General features: G+C 38.5%; 1 protein-coding gene across 22 annotated transcripts in view; it reads left to right on the top strand.

Moving 5' to 3' along the window:
• The window catches only part of VEZT (vezatin, adherens junctions transmembrane protein), an 89,728-nt gene that overhangs the window by 9,351 nt on the left and 59,184 nt on the right, over positions 1–21,193 (top strand). For 3 of the 22 annotated variants that reach the window (XM_033221017.1, XM_033221009.1, XM_033221010.1), the window contains one exon: positions 15,814–15,882. The exons of 18 other annotated variants lie outside the window; for them this stretch is intronic. The gene's annotated coding sequence lies outside the window, so the exon portion shown is untranslated. Of the gene's footprint in view, positions 1–14,023; positions 14,125–15,813; positions 15,883–21,193 lie in introns of all 22 variants that reach the window. One more of the 22 variants, XM_033221007.1, reaches the window with a different exon arrangement.

Genomic DNA, 21,193 nt, shown 5'->3' with positions numbered 1-21,193 from the left:
CAATAACTTTAGAAAGGTGTTAAAGTTCTGATGTTGCTTTCTTAACTGTTTTTTAGACAGGGTCTCACTCGGTCACCAGGCTGGCCTCCAATAGAACAATCACTGTTCACTGCAGCCTCCACTTTCCAGGCTCAGGTGATTATCTCATCTCAGCTCCCAAGTAGCTGGGACTACAGGCATGTGCCATCATGCCCTACTATTTTTTTTTTTTTTTTTTTTTTGAGATGGAATTTTGTTTTGCTCTTGTCACCTAGACTGGAGTACAATGGTATGATCTCGGGTCACTGCAACCTCCACCTCCCGGGTTCAAGTGATTCTCCTGCCTCAGCCTCCCCAGTAGCTGGGATTACAGGCACATGCCACCACACCCTGCTAGTTTTTGTATTTTTAGTAGAGATGGGGTTTCGCCATGTTGGCCAGGCTTGTCTCGAACGCCTGACTTCAGGTGATCTAGCCGTCTCGGCCTCCCAAAGTGCTGGGATTACAGGCATGAGCCACCATGCCCAGCCAATTTTTGTATTTTTTGCAGAGAGTAGGTTTTGACATGTTGCCCAGGTTCAAGTAATTCTCCTGCCTCAGCCTCCCAAAGTGCTGGGGTTATAGACATGAATGACTGCACCGGACCTTAACTTTTAATTGCAGAAACTTCAGGTCATTTATTCTGTCTTAAATCCTGCTATTCCTAGAGGGAAGAGTGCCTGGAAATAAGACTTTTTAAATCTGAAAGACTAATTTTTCTGCCTCTTTGCATCATTTGAAGTTCATTTAAACCATTCCTTTGTAACTTTCTTCTATTAGGGACAATATTGTATTAAAGGGATCTTTTACTCAGATCTCTTGCCTTGGTACCTTATTCTCTGTAGGTGAACTCTTTACTGTTTTTGGTGTTTGTTTAAATTCATTCTTCCTCTTTTCTTTTGTTCCTGGCTGAGAAAGATAATTTTTGCCCATTTTATCATGATTTTTTCTTCTCCAACTTCTTTCATACTTATGTGTAAGTTATTAAATGTTAACCCTTTGTTGGCCATATGTTCAGCTTTCATCCTTTTCCCCCATAGCACTTAATCAGTTGAATGAAAGGAAATGACTCTCACAAAACCTTTCACATTTAAAAGGAAGTTTTAAAAAATTTCTGTCTTCCTGGAGAGATTCCCCTTTCTTTGTATTTTTAAAAGTTACTATACATCTCTGAGAAACATTAAAGCATTTTTTCCCTAAGTAATAATTGTGGATTCTTTCTTACTTGCATTTTTGATTTGACTAATGGAAGAATATTGTTTTTGTCTGTGAACATATATATGGACAGTATTTGCTATTCTGATAATGGAGCTTTCTGTCTAGAATAATTATACATATAAAATTTAAAGTATTATTATATCATTTTATTTTTTAAATATATCCTGAGTTTCAGTTTGTCAAACATAAAGCCCTGAAGTTGTATTATTTAAAATAATCTAGTTCCAAGTAGTAGCTGAGATTAGAAGCATAGCAAAATTCATGCTATCACTATCTATAATAGGAATAATATTTATTAATAGTGTTATTAAATCACAACTCTATTGACATCAAAGATTGACCATTGAGACCAAGTCTAGCCAGATATGGTGGTTCACACCTGTAATCCCAACAATTTAGGAGGCTGCGGTTAGAAGATCACATGAGCTCAGGAGTTCAAGACCAGCCTGGGCAACATAGTGAGACCCTGTCTCTACAGAAAATGTAAAAATTGGCCGGTGTGGTAGCATGTACCTGCAGTCCAAGCTGCTTTGGGGGCTGAGGTGGGAAGATTGCTTGAGCCCAGGAGGTTGAGGCTGCAGTGAGCCGTGATTGCAGCTCTGCATTCCAGCCTGGGCAATTAAATGAGACCCTGTCTGAAAACAAAAACAAAAACAAAATACCAACTCCGGTTTATAAGCAAGATATGCAAGAAGAAATTCCATGTTTAATATGAATTACAAAAATTGTTCTCAGGGAACAAGTCTGCTTTTTTTCTGCTTATGTTGTGTCATTTCTTCTGTTTTGGCTTCTTCACAGATCCTTGGGGCTCCAATTTAAACATTTTTTTCTCTTTTACGTCTAAACATCCAAGAAAAGTAGGAAGTTGTTCTCTCTTTTATGTATTTTTCATTGTATTTTTTAAAATGTAAGTCCCTTTGTCTCAAGCTATGACACACACAGTGCCTACATTACTTTTTGTAGTTACCTCGGTATTTTATGTGCAGCTATATTGAAAGTTTTCATTCTGTTAAAAGCATTGTGGAAAGAGGACTAGATGAGGAGTCAAGAGACTAAATAAATTAGTAATGAGATTCTGAATAAATCATTTAATTTCTCTAGAACTTGTTTCCCAGGATCATCCTTTATACCGTATCATCCTTTGGTATGAAATTTTTCTTAAATCCGTTCTAGGGGATCGGAAACTATCTAGTGGATTGAATAAATGGGAGTAGGCCCTTAGAGGCTTCCATTAATTAGAAAATACAGGAAAAGAATCTACTCATTTCCAGTCTCTTTTTATATTAAAAATCCTGACTCAATTTTAGTTTTCCTTGGTTCTGCACCAGGTGTTCTCTGAGTTCCTAGAAGCAATTCATGCCTTAAGGATTTAGGAAAAAAAGTTCAAAGCTCAGTGTACTCGACAGGGGCACAGTGTTAGAAAGTGTACTAACTCCAACCAGGTGCAGTGGCTCATTCCTGTAAGCCCAGCACTTTGGGAGGGTGAGGCAGGCAGATCGCCTGAGGTCAGGAGTTCGAGATCAGTGTGTCTCTACTAAAAATGCAAAAATTAGCTGGGTGTGGTGGCGGGCACCTGTAATCCCAGCTACTCAGGAGGCTGAGGTAGGAGAATTGCTTGAACCCAGGAGATGGAGATTGTAGTGAACCGAGATCACGCCATTGCACTCCAGCCTGGGCAACAGAGTGAGACTCCGTCTCAAAAAAAAAAAATGTACTAACTTCATTGCCTCTGGATTTTTTGAGTATTGTTTATAGTATACATTGAGACTTCCTGTTGTTATTATTCCCACTATAGCAAATCAGTGTGCCCATTACTTTTTACTTGAAATAACATATTTGAGGACATCCTTTATTTTAAAATCTGCATTGTAATTTATGTAGTTGACAGAATATAGCCTCCTATCTCTTATTGTTGAGGTTTTTGCTGATTAATCCACAACTTTTAATATTATATCTCATTAAGACCTTTATCAAAATGGATTTTTTCTTCTTTTTTCTGTTTTCTTGAGACAGTCTCACTCTGTCACCCAGGCTGGAGTACAAGTGGTGCAATAGTAGCTCACTGCAGCCTTGAACTCCTAGGCTCCAGCTATCTTCTCCTCTCACCTCATCCTGTGTGAGTCATTGTGTCCAGTTATCTTTCCTTTTTTTAAATTTTTAAATTTTTTTTATTTTGGGATAAGAAGCAAGGGAAGTAAAGTTGGATGTTATCTCATAATATCCAAACATTATATTAAGGTTTACTGCATGCTCTCCTCACATCCAACATTTTGCCAATTGTGTTTGATCTTCTGGCCTTTGTCTTAAAGCAGTTGAAAATGAAGTTTTGCTTCCTCTCCTTGCTTCTGCTCTGCATTCATTTAAGTGACTGATACGTGCCAGTTAATTAGCTAGATTTCAAATAATATTAAAAGTAGCATCAGAACCAGGGAGATATCAATCTACCATTGCTGGCTTCTCTCCACTTAGTTAAGACAATCCACTGCTGTCCTTGCTTTTTAGTCAATAGAGTATAAAAGCTATGTGAGTCAGTTTTCTCCCATTGCATCTCTTAGTCTTTTGATGGGTATGTTTGATTTTTATTTAGATTTTGGACTTAGGTAGTATTACACTTAAGTACATTTGTACTGTTGTGTTGAGAAATCTTAAGGTTACTCTTTTTTAAAATGTTTGCTATATATTACATCTCATATAAGAATCATTGGATAGGATTTCAGTGGAAAATATTAGAAGCCTACAGCCAGACAAACTTATTAGTATATGTGTCTCACTTTTTCTTGGTTTATTTAAAAACTTTTAAATAAACACTCACACTAAAAACATCCTTTGAAGGCATTTTTAAAACTCCGGTATTCCTATTACCTTCATCTGTAGTTGCTGAGTAATAACAGCACTGAAGAAATAATGTTCAGATTTTTTTTCAAAGGGCTGCTTCTGATAGGAAAATGCTTAGTAATGACAGAGGCACGCCCTCCAATTCAGTGGCCATTTTGTACTGTAGTTCTTCTGGAGAAACAAGTGGGAATCATCAAAGAAAGAAATGTATGGATCAAAAAAGAATATGGACAAGAGGCAGTAAATTTTTCATTTAGGTCAACTGGAGAAATTAGAACCATGCTGTCTGTGAGTAGTTTAATTAGTTGGACCAATTTTAATGGACCCTTTTAGCTTAATCTCTTTAAATTCTATGATTCGATTTTACTTTGCTGATTAATTAATTAATGCTTGAATTTGGGGCTTTTGGTATACTAAGTTAGAAATTGTGTTGAAATGTGAATGCTCCGAAAAGCATTTCCTATTATTTTATATCTTTAATATCCTGATATTATCTAAGGTTTAAGGTTTAAGGGAGATAAAGGCACAAAGTAGTTAATTTCAGATTATACTTTGTGATTGTGTACTGAATTAAAGATAAGTGAAAAGTCTATAGAAATTTACTACGTTGGCAATACAATTATGGGGAAATTTATTTTCCATCATGGGGTTTTGTTAATTTTGACAGAGATTTAGCCTTTTAAGTAGATTCGTCATTAAAAATTGAGAAAAATCACTGCCTTTTATAATTTGTTACAGTTTTACTCATCAGTTTATTTTGTGATATTCTGCAGCTAGCCTGGAAAAACATGGAAATCATACCAATTAACAAGAGGAGTTTAATCCTTTTCAGTGGTATTTTCCAAAAACGATATATTGTTGTTCTATATGTGGTAGTCACATTTAGACCTATAGCTTTAAGCTATATTCAAAGATAAAATATTTTTTTAAATGCTTTGAAATAACACATAATAATTTTCAGGCAAATATTTTCCCATCAAATCCCTTTAGTTGCAGATACCTTTTCCCTAGAGATTTTATTTTGAATTAAAGATCTTTTAGAGGTTCTGTTGGCATGGTAGAAACTTTTAAAAATATGTAATTTACATGGTAGTATGTAGAGAATACTTTTTTCCCAGAGAAATTACAAATTGGTACAAACTTGAAGAAAAGTTACATACAACTTGGTGAATTCTGTAACTTGGGAATGGAAATCAAAGGCTTTTTGATCCTTTGAACCAGAATAAGCACAGATTCATATATAGGTGTGAAGTCTGTGTTAACAAAGTTCCTTCTCAAACATTACACAATTTCGGGCTTTTGTGCCAATGCTTTGTGCCTTATACTCCCTTCTCTGTTAGTAGCTAGTGTGCCTGTGTTTTCTTGTTGCTTTTTGTATTTAATATGGACTGCGTGGCCCAAATAACATCTGACATCTGACAATAGTTAGCATTTTGCCAAACCTGATAATGTGGTTTAGATATCGTACTGACATTTTAAATAAAGGAATGTGTAATTGTTGAAGTAGAGCATTAGTTTTGGGGTTGGTTTGGTTTGGGTTTTTTTGTTCATTTGTTTTATTTTTTGGGTTTTTTGAAACAGAGTCTCACTCTGTCGCCCAGGCTGGAGTGCAGTGGCACAATCTGAGCTCACTGCATCCTCTACTTCCCAAGCTCAAGCGGTCCTCCTGCCTCAGCCTCCTGAGTTGCTAAGAGCACAGGTGTGTACCACCATGTTCGGCTAATTTTTGTATTTTTTGTAGAGACAGGGTTTCGCCATATTGCTCAGACTGGTCTCAAATTCCTTGGCTCAAGTGATCTACATGGCTTAACCTCCCAAAGTGCTGGGATTATGGGGGTGAGCCACTGCACCCACCCCGTCGTTAGTTTTTATATGGAAAAGTGTATTGGCTCATTCTATTCATTTACTAAACTCACATGTAATTGGGTACCTTCTTTTTTTCTTTTCTTTTCTTTTTTTCTTAGCAGACCTTAACTACCTTTTTCCACACAGATAACACATGAATATGTTCTCATTGTAAAAAATTCACATAATACAGGGAAAGGATCAGCTCTCCCTTAAGCCCCCTTTTCCTCTGCAAGTTCACCTTTCTCCCCAGAAGTACCACTGTAATCACTTTGGTATATTTTCTTTTTTTAATTATTTTTTATTTTTATTTTTTATTTTTTTGAGACAGTCTCACTCTCTCACCAAGGCTGGCGTGCAAAGGCGCAATCTTGGCTCACTGCAACCTCGGACTCCCAGGTTAAAGTGATTCTCCCACCTCAGCCTCCCGAGTAATTAGAACTACAGGCATGTGCCACCATGCCTGGCTAATTTTTTTGTATTTTTAGTAGACACAGGGTTTCACCATGTTAGCCAGGCTGGTCTCAAACTCCTGGCCTCAGGTGATCCCCCCACCTGAGCCTCCCAAAGTGCTGAGATTACAGGCGTGAGCCACTGTGCCTGGCCAATGTTGGTGTATTTTCTTTCAGATTATTCTCAGCGTAACTACATTCATCTATATGTGTATGTGTGTGTATATATTTATGTGTGTATACATATGTAACATACATAAATGTGTTATTCCATTTTGTGGGTTTATTAAAACATAAACAGGGTTTTTAAATGGCTAGTAATAGTCAATATTCTTGTATGTATATTTGACATGCTTTTCTTTTTTTTTTTTTTTTTTTTTTTTTGAGGCGGAGTCTCGCTCTGTCGCCCGGACTGGAGTGCAGTGGCCAGATCTCAGCTCACTGCAAGCTCCGCCTCCCGGGTTTACGCCATTCTCCTGCCTCAGCCTCCCGAGTAGCTGGGACTACAGGCGCCCGCCACCTTGCCCGGCTAGTTTTTGTATTTTTAGTAGAGACGGGGTTTCAGCGTATTAGCCAGGATGGTCTCGATCTCCTGACCTCGTGATCCGCCCGTCTCGGCCTCCCAAAGTGCTGGGATTACAGGCTTGAGCCACCGCGCCCGGCCGACATGCTTTTCAAATTATATTCATAGACTGGAAGCTTAGTGGTAAAATTGCTAGGTCAACGGATATTTGCATTTACATTTTTATACCTATACTCCCACTAATAGTGTATGATGTGTCTGTATTCCCATGTTGCCAAAACTGAGTATTCTCAGACTTCTTAATTATTGCCAACTAATAGGTAAAAATTATATCTTTGTTTCAATTTGCATTTCTTCAAAGGTGAAGTTTAATATGTTTTCAGTTATATTGACCCATTTGTATTTTTTTCTTTGAACTGCTTCTTTATATCCTTTACCCATTTTTTTTTTTGAGACCGAGACTCGCTCTGTAGCCCAGGCTGGAGTGTAGTGGCCGGATCTCAGCTCACTGCAAGCTCCGCCTCCCGGGTTTACGCCATTCTTCTGCCTCAGCCTCCCGGGTAGCTGGGACTACAGGCACCCGCCACCTCGCCCGGCTAGTTTTTTTGTATTTTTTAGTAGAGACGGGGTTTCACCGTGTTAGCCAGGATGGTCTCGATCTCCTGACCTCGTGATCCGCCCGTCTCGGCCTCCCAAAGTGCTGGGATTACAGGCTTGAGCCACCGCGCCCGGCCTCCTTTACCCATTTCTACAATTTAAAAAAATATTCTTCTTACTGGTTTATGTGGGCTTATTGTAAATTAAAAAGCTGTTGCATCATGTTGGCTGAATTTTCTATCCATTGTCTCCTTTTTTTTTTTTTTGAGACAGAGTTTCGCTCCTGTTGCCCAGGCTGGAGTGTAATGGCGCCATCTGGGCTCACCGCAACCTCCGCCTCCCGGGTTCAAACGATTCTCCTACCTCAGCCTCCCGAGTAGCAGGGATTACAGGCATGCGCCACCACGCCTGGCTAATTTTCTGGGTTTTTTTTTAGTGGAGATGGCGTTTCTCCATGTTGGTCAGGCTGGTCTCGAACTCATAACCCCAGGTGCTTCGCCTGCCTCGGCCTCCCAAAGTGCTGGGATTACAGACGAGAGACACCGCACCGGGCCTCCATTTTCAATGAGTTGTTTTTGAAACCCATTAAGCTAGTTTTGAAAGTAATTTTTAAGACTAGAGTACCATTGTTTCTGTAGCCCCCAAGAATCTTTGCAGCCATTTTCTAACCTTGTGTAACGTGAGGCAAATGCTCTTACTGAATTTTCTTTTTTTTTTTTTTTTTTTTTTTTTTGAGAGGTGGTCTCTGTCTGTTGCCCAGGCTGGAGTGCAGTGCCATGATTTTGGCTCACTGCACCCTCCGCCTCCTGGGTTCAGGTGATTCTCCTGTTTCAGCCTCTCGAATAGCTGGTATTACAATAAACCCACATTACAGTCTCCCGCCACCATGCCCAGCTAATTTTTGTATTTTCAGTAGAGAGGGACTTTCACTACGTTGGACAGGCTGATCTCAAACTCCTGACTTCAAGTGATCCGTCCACGTTGATCCCCCAAAGTGCTGGGATTACAGGCATCAGCCATAGTGCCCGGCTCTTACTGAATTCTTACATGTGAGCTATAGCTCATCTGAAGCAAAAATAAGGATTGGGAATAAATGTAGATATTATCAGGAGAATAATGCTAGCCTATTTTGAGTTTTCTAACTTAATCTGCTAAATAGATTTAAAATTACAAGTTTAGTTTCTAGTTAAACAAAACAAACAACTATACACAGTACTACATTAGACCAAATTAATGAACTTCTTTACTCAAAATTATTTGCAATATGATGGGGTAGATAACAGCACTGAATCTATCAGGGTTTTCCGACTCAGAAAAATCCCTCTTCTGTTATTTACTACTCTCTGTCCTTGTGACTTTGGGCAAGTTCCCTTGGCTTCTCTGTGCCTTAGTTTCCTCATATCTAAAATGAGCCATGCCTCATAAGGTTATTGCAAAGATGAGACAGGCTTGTATATACAAAAAAAAAAAAAAAAAAACTTAGATTAATTCCTGGCCCTGTCTGGGTACTCAATAAATGTTTAGTACTGCTGTTGTTTGTGGGGAGATGGGTGGAAAATAAATCAACCAACCAGATAGGAACTACACTGATCGTCCTCCTGTGAGAAGATTGTGCATCTGGGTAGTATCAAGCAGAATTATCAGCCTCCACTGACATCACCAAACCAGAGGTTAAACTTGCTGTAAACTCAGAAATGGGCAGTGGGAAAAGATCAAGGGCCATTATCAAACAGTCACCACTTATAGCCCCATAGCCTTGGGAAAACACAGCACTGGAATATTATTTTGTTTTGTTTTGTTTTCATTATCTTGTTCATGTTGGTGCCTGCTATGGCTCTATTTCCCTTGGAAACTAAATTTCTAAATTGGTAATCCATTGCCTCTTGATTATTTCTCTTCTCTGAATTTATACCTTAAAATTTCTTGACTTCTTCCCATTTGCTACTTTATATTAGCCTTAGGCTAATAAATATAGAGCACTCTCTGAAGGATGAATAAAAATCATGGAGCCTGTAGGTCATAATAACACCAATTTTATATGAGCATTTTCCAAAATATTCTCATGAGAAAAAAGTCTATATTGGTATGTTCCCAGATTCTGTAGCTTCTATGAAACTTAAAGCCACCAATGGAAGGGAACAATTTAAGATGAAGTTAGCTTGAAGAGAGACAAAAATATGATTGAATTAAAAATTATACCTTGCAGGGTTCAGCATTTTGAACCTTATAGAATATAACATATGATATATATGGTGAACTTGAGAGAGATGGTTTCTTTTACATCTCAATTTTTCTCAAAGAGACAATTTTATATTATAGTTTAAAAGTATGGGCTTTGGAATCAGACCAATTGGGTTTATGTTCTGATGGTGACTTTAAGCAAGTTATACCTCTTTATGACTCAGTTTCCTCATCTGTAAAACGAGAGTAATAATAAAAATACCTCTTTATAGAGTTGTTAGAATTAAATGAGGAATTATAAAACGTGCTTAACTCAATGCCTACTAAATAAGCAACTCAGCGAATGTTAACTATTTTTAGTGTTACTACATTGTTTTTCAGGCTTGGCTCTACTGTTTTCTAAAATATGTATAGTAACTCTGTTAGGGCCCTCCTGTCTTCTCATACCATTATCTCTAGTTGATCTTACAGACTACATACGTTTCTATACTGGTATGTCATATGAGTTTGCCACCATATTTATATGCTAAAAACTTGAATCTATACATTCAGTAGGCTACTTTCCTGACCTCCAGACATTTTAGGTCTACGCCATTCACATTTGACTATCTCATAGGCACTTCTAATACATCACCTTCCTCCTCAGATTTGTTGCTGTGCCACTGTTTCATATTTCATTAAATAGCACCACCTGATTCTTCAAATCAGCAATCTTAATCTTGATCCCTCCGTTGCCAACCATTTTCAATCAGTAATCAAGTTATTTTGATTTTAATACTTAAACACATTTATTAAATGTTTTCATTCTTCTATACCTCTTGTAGTCCAAGTTATCCAACAATAAGAGACTGGATAAATAAATCATGATAGATTCATGGAATTTAAATGCTATAAGGACACTGAAAAGGAATAAGGTACAATATATGTCCTAATATGGAAAAGTCTCTAAAATACATTCAATGAAACCAAGTTCAGAGAAAAGTATAAAGTATATTTCCATTTGTATAGAAAGTTTGAAGGCTATTCATACATATGTAAGTGGATACTAAATTTGGGGGGAAGGATTCATGAGCTAAATATTTATTACCTTTTGGGTGAGAGACTAGGGGACTAGGGTAGGAAAAACAAAGTTATTTCTCATTTTATATCTTTTTGTATTGTTTAAATTTTTCGTATAAAAGCAGCAAGGCAGTAAAAAACAAACAAACCCAGGTTGAGTAGTTGAGCTTAATGTCCTTTTACAGATGAAATAAGTTAACTTTTCTTGTATATCCCCAGAGAGAAGTTAATGGGAGAGAACTACCCAAGTAACTAGTGCCTGACACAGAGTAGGCACTCAATAAGTATTTGGCTAGTGATAAAGGGGTAAATGATGATTATCCCTTTTCTATCCAGATGATCTTTACACTGGAATGCTGTTAGCACTCAGTCATTGCCATCTGCAAGAAAGAACAGATAGTGTGAGGGACCAGAATCAGAATTTGGCCAGTAGTTAGTGCAGACTACAAATTGCTTTTCTGAAAGGGTATATGGCCCTGAGATCAGCTCTTCTGATAAAGGGTAGGAGAGAGTCTCAAGGGTGCATCAGGGCTAGTGTGAAGAGCTTGGAGGGTTCAGACACACAGAGTAAGTGACATAGGGCCCGGCGCGGTAGCTCACGCCTGTAATCCCAGCACTTTAGGAGGCCAAGGAGTGCAGATCACTTGAGGTCAGGAGTTTGAGACCAGCCTGGCCAACATGATGAAACACCATCTCTACTAAAAATACAAAAATGAGCCAAGTGTGGTGGTGCATGCCTTTAATCCCAGCTACTTGGGAAGCCGAGGTAGGAGAATCACTTGAACCTGGGAGGTGGAGGCTGCAGTGAGCCGAGATCGTGCCACTGCACTCCAGCGTGAGCAACAGAGCGAGAAAGAGAGAGAGAGGAGGAGGAGGAGGAGGGGAGGGAAGGAGGGAGGGAAGGAATAAAGGAGGGAAGGAAGGAAGGAAGGAAGGAAGGAAGGAAGGAAGGAAGGAAGGAAGGAAACATTACAACAATGACTACTGACTTGGAAGATAGACAATCATTGACTGTTCTTAGCCAGAAAAGAAAGAAAAGAAAAAGAAAGGAAGAAAGGAAGGAAAGACAGAGATGAAGAAAGAAATGACATAGAAGAAAAACAGAAAGAAACATTGCAACAATGACTACTGAGCTGGAAGACAGACAAAGATTGACTTCTTAGCAAGCAAGCAAGCAAGCAAGAGAAGGGAAAGAAAGGAAAGAAAGACATAGAAGAAAAACAGAAACATTGCAACGACTACTGAGTTGTAAGATAGACAATCATTGACTGTTCTTAGCCCAGTAGAGGTGCTGGATTGTGGACCTGTAGTATTGATATGAATAGTGTGTCAATATCCAAAAGAAACCATTCAGTAAAGTGCCATTTGTGGAAGACGCTAGGTTTATTGAGATACCTAACTTTCCTAGTTAATATCTGTGGCCCAGTGGTTAGATTTGCACTTCTTTTCTTATGTTGACACCCCAACAGAATTTTTTAAAGAAGGAAATTTTTTTTTGGAAGACTGAATTTCAGTTAGATAAGCATGAAGTTTATGTAGAAATAATCTCTCAACAGCTTAGCTCAGCTATTCTTAAAGTTTTTAAAATTTAAGGCTCTACTGGAGTAAAACGAAGTTATATAGAAAATTATTTTCTTCAGATATTTTTAATGCTATAATAATATTTCTCAGCCTATTTAAAGGTTCATATTGATCATCACAATACTTCTTTAAGTGTAACGAAGTGCAGTAATATTTTGGTTTTATATTAGTAGCTGATTAAAATTTCAGTGCACAAATTCTAATGCAGTTATTTTGAAGGTAGCTCATTTTACTCTTAGAAAGCTTGTTGAGTTTTTGCAACAGGCTGTTGAGCATTGCAAGTCATGAAAAACAACCAATTTTCCATTTTGGTCACTGCTTTTCATATCAGTCATCATCCCAAAATAAAAAGCAAATAATGAAAGCAGCTGCTAGGCTACTTATTTTTTTGTGATTTTTTTCAATCTCTGATTGAACTCAAAATACTTGAAAACAGGTTCTCAGCTTTAGAACTATTAACACTTTGGGCCAGATAACTCTTTGGGAGGGTTGTCCTTTGCAATATAGGATGTTGAGCAGCATTCCGATCTCTATGCACTAGATACCAGTAGCACTGCTCACATCCACCCCACAGTTTTTTAGGGGTTTTGGGGTTTGTGTTTTTAAGATGGAGTCTCGCTCTGTTGCCCAGGCTGGAGTGCCGTGGCACTATCTTGGCTGCAGCCCCCGCCTCCCGGGTTCAAACGATTCTCCTGCCTCAGGCCTTCCAAGTCATTGGGACTACAGATGTGCACCACCATGCCTGGCTAATTTTTGTATTTTTTTTTTTTTAGTAGAGACGAGATTTCACCATGTTGGCCAGGCTGGTCTCAAACTTGTGACCTCAAGTGACCCACCCATCTTGGCCTCCCAGAGTGCTGGGATTACAGGTGTGAGCCACCACGCCTTGCCGACAGGTTTTGTTAGTTTGTTTTGAGATGAGTCTTAAATGGCTTACTGCGGCCTTGACCTCCACGCTCAAGCAGTCCTTCACTTTCAGCCTCCCAAGTAGCTGGGACCACAGGCGCACACCACCATTTCTGGCTAATTTTTTTATTTTTAGTAGAGACAAGGTCTTGCTTTATATTGCCTAGGATAGTCTCAGATGCTTGGCCTCAAGCAATTCCTCCTGCCTTGGCCTCCCAAAGTCCTGGGATTACAGGTTTGAGCTACCCTTCTAGCACACCCCTCAGTTTTAACAATGAAAAATGTCTCCAGAAATTGCCAGATGTGGGGACGGGGAGTTGTGCAGTGATGATCTACTTTGAGAACCGCTGCTTTATCAGAACATAGTAGTCTTTTTGTTTCTACTTTTTGTTTTTAACTGTCTTGTTTAATGGTGATTTTAAAACATGGCTCAAAAAAATCACATAATTGAGAATAGTTTATTCTGTGAACTTTATATTAGCTTGTGGAAAGACAATGTGAATAATTCAAATTGACAAGTAAGTAGACACTTATTTGTGCCTTCACTAAGACTAGCAACTTGAAATCATGTTGCTAGAGGATACCTTTGATATTTGTTGACCTTGGCGAAAATATTAAAAAGCATAGACATTGTTGCAGGAAGTTTACAAGTCCAAATACTTGCTCATCATTTTCTGAATTTTTAAAATAAATACATAAAATAGCATGTGTACAAGTTACACTAGATGATACACGTGCGATTAACTCAAATTTATTTTAGATCTTAACTATATTAATTTTTGCTTTTTGTCATATTCTCTTTCAATAGAGGTTAAAAGTACCACTGCTATGGAAGTACCACTACTAGATGAAAGTTTGAGCTGGACGTGGTGACTCACACCTGTAATCCCAGCAGTTTGGGAGGCCAAGGTGAGAGGATCGCTTGAGGCCAGGAGTTCAAGATCAGCCTGGGCAACATAGTGAGACCCTATCTCTAAAAAAGAAAAAATAGAAATAAAATCGCCTGAGACTATTAGATGGAAGTTTGGAAGACTCTAATGGGTTTTTTTCTGGTTTTTATTTTGTTTTGTTTTGTTTTCTTTTTTAGAGACAGGATTTTGCTATGTTGCCTAGGCTGGAGTGTGGTGGCTATTCACAGGTATGATCATATGCCCTACAGCCTCAAACTCCTGAGCTCAAGCAGGCATCCTCAGTAGCTGGGACTACGTGTGCGGTGTTTTAAAATCTAAAATCTAAATGGGCCGGGCGTGGTGGCTCACGCCTCTAATCTCAACACTTTGGGAGGCTGAGGCAGGTGGATCACCTGAGGTCAGGAGTTCGAGACCAGCCTGGCCAACCTGGTGAAACCCTGTGTCTACTAAAAATACAAAAGTCAGCTGGGCGTGGTGGCTGAGTCCTGTAATCCCAGCTACTTGGGAGGCTAAGGCAGGAGAATCACTTGAACCTGGGAGGGGGAGGTTGCAATGAGCCGAGATGGCGCCACTATGCTCCAGCCTAGGCCACAAGAACGAAACTCTATCTCACCAAAAAAAAAAAAAAAAAAAAAAAAAAAATCAATAAAATGATTTTTTCCCCCAGATTATAATAATAAGTTGAATATTTTCGAGTTTACACTTTTGTTCCATAGTATTTTCTTAAGCCTTTTATACCAGACTTTAGGAAAACCTAGCATCTGATTTTTAAAAGACTTTTATTATAGACCTTAAAATTGTATTTTAAGGGGGAGAATACTACAACGAAAACTCCATGGCCAGCCCTGGTGGCTTATGCCTGTAATTCCAGCACTTGAGCTCAGGAGTTCCAGAGCAGCCTGGGCAACCTGGTGAAACCCCGTCCCTACCAAAAATACAAAAAGTGAACTGGGGGTGGTGGTGCATACCCGTGGTCCCAGCTACTTGGAAGACAGAGATAGGAGGATCACTTGGAGGTTGCCATGAGCAGAGATAGCGCTACTGCACTCCAACCTGGGTGACAGAGTGAGACACCATCTCAAAAAAAAAAGAAAAAAGAAAAAAGTTCCATTTACCCATCACTCAGCTTCAGCTTCAGCAGCTGTTAACATTTTACCAAACTGTCTCATGTATTCCTCTCCCCCTCTCCCATCTTTTTTCTTGGTGTATTTTAAAGCAAATACCATATGACTCCCATTTGTCCTGTGATAGATAGATAGATAGATAGATAGATAGATAGATAGATAGATAGATAAAAATAAAGCAAATATCAGACATTACCTGATTTCACCTGTAAATGTATCAGTGTGTATCTCTAACAGACAAGTACTTGCTGTGATTTAGGTGTGGTTTGTCCCTGCCAAAACTCATGTTGAAATTTAATTGCCATGCAACGATGTTGGGAGGTAGAACCTTTAAGAGGTAGGACATAATGGGAAGCATTTAGGTCACGAGGCTCCACTTTCATGGATGGCTTGGTGCCATTCTCACAATAGTGAGTGAGTTTTTGCTCTCTCAAAACTGAATTAGTTCTCTTGGGAACTGATTAGTTCCTGAAAGAGCAGGTTATAAAGTAAGGACATTCTTAGTGCTTGGCCCCTTTGCACATAACCACTCCCCTTTTGACCTTCTACCATATTATATCTAGGCAGCAGAGCCCTTACCAGAAGCCAGTGGCATGCTCTTGAACTTCCCAGCCTGCAGAACTATGAGCTAAGTAAGCTTCTTTCTTTATAAAATACGCAGTGTCAAGTATTCTGTTATAGCAACACAAAACAGACTAAGAACTCTTTTTTTTTTTTTTTCCTTTTCCAAGATAACACTGGCCAGGCACAGTGGCTTACACCTATAATCTCAGTGCTTTGGGAGGCCGAGGTGGGAGATCACATGAGCCCAGGGATTGGAGACCAGCCTGGGCAACATAGTGAGACCCTGTCCCTAAAATAAAGAACAATTAGCCGGACATAGTGGCACATACCTATAGTACCAGCTACACAGGAGGCTGAGGTGGGAGGATCCCTTGAGCCCAGGAGTTTGAGGCTGCAGTGAGCCATGCACACCACTGCATGGGTGACAGAACGAGACCCTGTTTCTAAATAAATAAATAATGATAACCCCAATATAATTATCTCATCTAACAAAATTAATAATAATTTCCTAATAATCTAATACCTAGTCTGTGTTTGGGCTTCCTTAAATTCTCGAAAATGCCTTCTTACAGTTGTTCCAAGTAGGATCGAAAACAAGGTCCATACGTTGCATTGGGTGATAGGTCCCTTTAGTCTTACCCCACCCTCTTGCCTCCTTTTTTTTTTTTTTTTTTCTTTTGAGACAAGATCTGGCCCTGTCATCCAGGCTGGTGTGCAATGGTGCGATCTCTGTTCACTGCAACCTCTGCCTCCCAGGCTTACACCATCCTCCCTCCCACCTCAGTCTCCCACCTCTCACCGTTTTAAAAGTCATTTATTTGTTGAAGAAATTTGATAATTTGTTTTTGGTGTGTGTGTGTGTGTGTGTGTGTGTGTGTGTGTGTGTGTTTAAAGACAAATGCATTTCATTATTTATTTAGATATGTCCTTGAGTCATAGGAACTAAATAATTTGATCTGCAGGATTTCCATACTCTGTATTTAGCTTATATTGTAGCATAAGATGGCATTTGGTTTAGCACAAAATTCTGTATTTTACCACTTTTGGCCAGGCATGGTGGCTCATGCCTGTAATCCCATCAATTTGGGAGTCTGAGGTGGGTGGATCATTTGAGGTCAGGAGTTAAAGACCAGCCTAGCCAACATGATGAAGCCCCATATCTACTAAAAATACAAAAAATTATCTAGGTGTAGTAGCGCATGCCTGTAATCCCAGCTACTTGGGAGGCTGAAGCAGGAGAATCACTTGAACCCGGGAGGTGGAGGTTGCAGTCAGCCAAGATCATGCCACTGTACTCCAGCCTGGGTGACAGGGGGAGACTCTGTCTCAAAAAATAAAAAATAAAAATACCACTTTTTTATCTTGTTTCTCAGAGTGTCGCGAGTTTTATTTTACTACCTGAACAAGTATAGGAGTCCCATAGCATTCTTACTTTGTGCTTAAGGAAGCTGAAACAGGGAGAGGATTTTTCTGGAAACAGAGCATCCCTAGAAAGGACCAAAGCACTCAGTATTTCCTTGGTAATGTTGAAAGCTTAATGAACCATGGTTTTATCAGAGGTATCACAAGATAAAACCTTTTAGGAAAAACTTTTCCTATTTTGTTTTATCGCCTGTGCCTACATGTTGCCTGACATGGAAGATGTTCAGTAAGTATTTATTATTGAATCAGTTGCCTAATTCTGCCATCTTTGGCCCATTCTTCTCTGACCCAAGACCTGAAAGCTTACAACTTGTTCTATCTATAAGAGTTTAAAGCATTTTAAAAGAGTGAAGCTAATAATAAAAGCATTGTAGCCAGGTACAACTGCTCATGTCTGTAATCCCAGTGACTCAAGAGGCTGAGGCGGGAGGATTCCTTGAGGCCAGGAGTTAGAGACCAGCCAGAGAAACATAGCAAGACTCCATCTCTACAATAAATTTAAAAATTATCTGAGAATGGTGGCTTGCACCTGTAGTCCCAGCCACTCAGAGACTGAGGTGGGAGGATTGCTTGACCTCCAGAGGTTGAGGCTGTAGTAAGCGATGATCATGCCACTGCACTCCAGCCTGAGTGACAGAGAAAGACCCTGTCTCAAATAAAAGCTAACCAGCAATGATGTAGTGATGACACTGGCACTTGTACAGAATACATCATGAATCATGTAGAAAACAAGCATTGCCATAAGTGAATGGTCAAACTGTATACCTCTGGGAGATCTGATATCTTTTCTTTTCTTTTTTTTTTTTTTTTTTGGAGATGGAGTCTCACTCTGTTGCCGAGGCTGGAGTACAGTGGCGGGATCTCAGCTCACTGTGACCTCCACCTCCCAGGTTCAAGAGATTCTCCTGCTTCAGTCTCCCGAGTAGCTGGGATTACAGACGTGTGCCACCATGCCTGGCTAATTTTTGTATTTTTAGTAGAGACGGGATTTCATCATGTTGGCGAGACTGGTCTCAAACTCCTGACCTCAAGTGATCCACCCGCCTTGGCCTCCCAAAGTGCTGGGATTACAGGCATGAGCCACTGCACCCACCTGGATCTAATATCTTTATGTGGGGCCTGCAGGGAGTAGGACTGGCAAGAAGTGCTAGTAGTGTAGGACTTGGATGAGATACTTTCTTGAAGAGCTTTCTTCAGCAAAAATTTGGGGTTTTCCTGTCTATTTTGTTTATTTTTATTGCAAAAATGTTTCAGCCACCAGAACAATCTTAACACAACCAAAGTTTCTTGGATGTTTTTCATTTAGCAAAATTCTTTCTGGTGTTATGATATGTGTTTTCTGTCAGCTAAAACTTACAGGAATAGTGAACCACAAAGATTTCCTGAGGAGCTCCCACATGCTGTGTCTGAGGTTTCTCGTATTTCTTTTGGCATCAATAACATTCTCCAATACTTCGAAATTATAGTTTGAGTCCAGTGTTAATGATTTCCCTTCAAAAAAAACAACTTAAATAAAACATTTATGGTTTTGTTTTGCTTAAACCAAGGAAAAGTCATAATAGAGACAACCACCTACTCTGCCTTACCCTCCACGCAAAAACACCCCTTTCTAAAGCTGCCATATAATACTTTATGAAAAATAAACACTTCCTTGTATTTATTAGTGTATAAGCCTAATATCCCAACACCTGTAAATATAGTGGTCAGAACAGTTGCAATAGGGAGCCCCCCCCCTTGCTGTAAAAGAAAAAAAAGTCAAAATAAATTATCTTATGTTGGATGATCAGGTTTTAATACTAAGACATTATTTGCCTTTTTCACTCCCATTCTCATGTGCATGTACAGAGTACAAAAAGCTCGTCACATGGTTGCATATTCTATATTAACATTTAGCTATTTGAAACTATTACTTGTTGTTTTGGTATGGCTATTCTTCTTTGATACTACAATGATCAGAAAAGACTATTAAAATACTTTTGGTTTTCCAACTATATTATTTGTGTAAGCCTTGATTTTTCTGTATACTTCACCCAAAACAATAAATTGCAACACATTGAATGCAGAAGCAGATATAAGTATCCAGCAATTTTCTATTAAGCCAAACAATAAAGAGATTTGCAAAAAGTGTAAAACAATCCGTTCTTCTTAATACATTTTTTTCATTTTGGAGAATTTTTTCATTAAACATACGTTTAATATTGTAACAGGTTTATTGCTATTTTCAAGTAAAATGATAAATTTTTTTAAAATTTTAGTTTTGAGTTCTAATATGATATAATTAGATGTCCATGTAAACAAAAGCTCTTTGGGGCTCTCAATAGTTTTTTAGATTATAAGGAGAGCTGAGACCAAAAAATCTGAGAACTACTGGTCAGGATATGGTTTTCTGAGATCTGTTAAATAATACACAAGTTATTTGACAGTTTCAGAGAAAAACTGATAGCAATTTTATTCCTAAACATTTTTAAAGAATTAATGTAAACATAATGAATAGAACTTGAGTGTTCATAGTGTTCATACAGTATCTGGGTTTACATGTGTTAGGAAGTGATGTGATTTGCACTAACAGCCAAAAATAGAAAAATGCAAATATGAAATATAATAGTAGATAACTAGAAATTACATTTTATTGAACCTGCAGTACATTCACCTCAGTCTCCAAAGGTTGTCTTCTATGAAACTTTGTCAAATACTTTGTTACATACAGCCATAAAACAAAGTATGGTGATCACCTTGGTAAGCCAGATTTCTCCAGAACTGTAAAACAGTGCTTTCTGAGATAAAACTGATCTGTTACTAAAGATGGGGAAGAAACCAAAACTACTGAGGAATCACTCATAGTTATATAGCATAAATGGATGTGCCACACCTTTAATAAGAAGCCTGTGAAACCAGTCAACAAGTTAATGAGAAGTTTTATTTGGAGAAAAAGCAGAATAAGCTACTGGTAGAATTTGCTGTATCACATAATACTGTTGGATATGATCTGTGATATACAAGGTGAGTGATTAATGTGCTATTATTGTGAAATGTGAAATAGTAAATGTTCCAGATTATGGTGATCTAAACTGAGTATGTATATATGCCCTCAGCTTATATACAGAACATACTTGAAGAACAAAATATTATTGTTTCTCTTCTGATTATCATTTTTTTAAAAAATCTATACTATATTTTGTTATTTTGTGATCTGTGACATAAAGTGAAAAAGGAAAGGACATTGGGGTCAGTGATGAGAGTATTAGCTATGTGTGCAGTAAAAAAGGGCATTATAATCTCAATAAAAAGTTTGTACTCATCTCAACTCTCTAAGTCTCTTGCCGAGAACACTTAGCAGTCAAGAATATGTCTCCTGGTTTTGACTGAGTCTTTTATTAGAAGAGGAGGGCACGATGGCTTGCACCTGTAGTCCCAGCTACTCAAGAGGCTGAAGCCAGAGGACAGCTTGAGCCCAGGAATTCTAGGCCAGCCTGGACAACATAGTGAGACCCTATCTAAAAAAAAAAAAAAGAGAGAGAGAGAAAGAAAAAGAGAAAGAGAAAAAGAAAAAAAGAAAACAAAAAGAACAGGAGTCAGAAAACAGTCAAAAAAACAGTCCCAAAATTAAGGTTTTTGGGCCGGATTTGCCACTGTGACCTGTACCCCCATTTTTGTATGGCAGGTTTTTAAAATGTTTTTAAACAGCTAGGGAAAATACCAAAAGAATATTTTGTGACATGTGAAAATTATATGAAGTTCAAATTTCAGTGTCTATAAATAAAGTTGTATTGGGACATAGCCATACTCATTAGTTTATGTATTGGCTGTGTCTGTTTTCTCACTACAGCAGCAGACTTGATTAGTTGTGACAGAGACTATATGGCTTGCAGAGTTGAAATATTTACTATCTGGCCTTTTACGGAAAAAGGCTGCTGACCCAGAGTTAGAGTAACTTCCCTTTGATCCATCTTATTTATT

Source organism: Trachypithecus francoisi, unplaced genomic scaffold (assembly GCF_009764315.1).
Source record: "Trachypithecus francoisi isolate TF-2019V2 unplaced genomic scaffold, Tfra_2.0 Lachesis_group11, whole genome shotgun sequence".
NCBI classification, from domain to species: Eukaryota; Metazoa; Chordata; class Mammalia; order Primates; family Cercopithecidae; genus Trachypithecus; species Trachypithecus francoisi.
The sequence above is the reverse complement of the archived record's forward strand: the minus strand, read 5'-3'. Positions and strand labels throughout refer to the sequence as shown.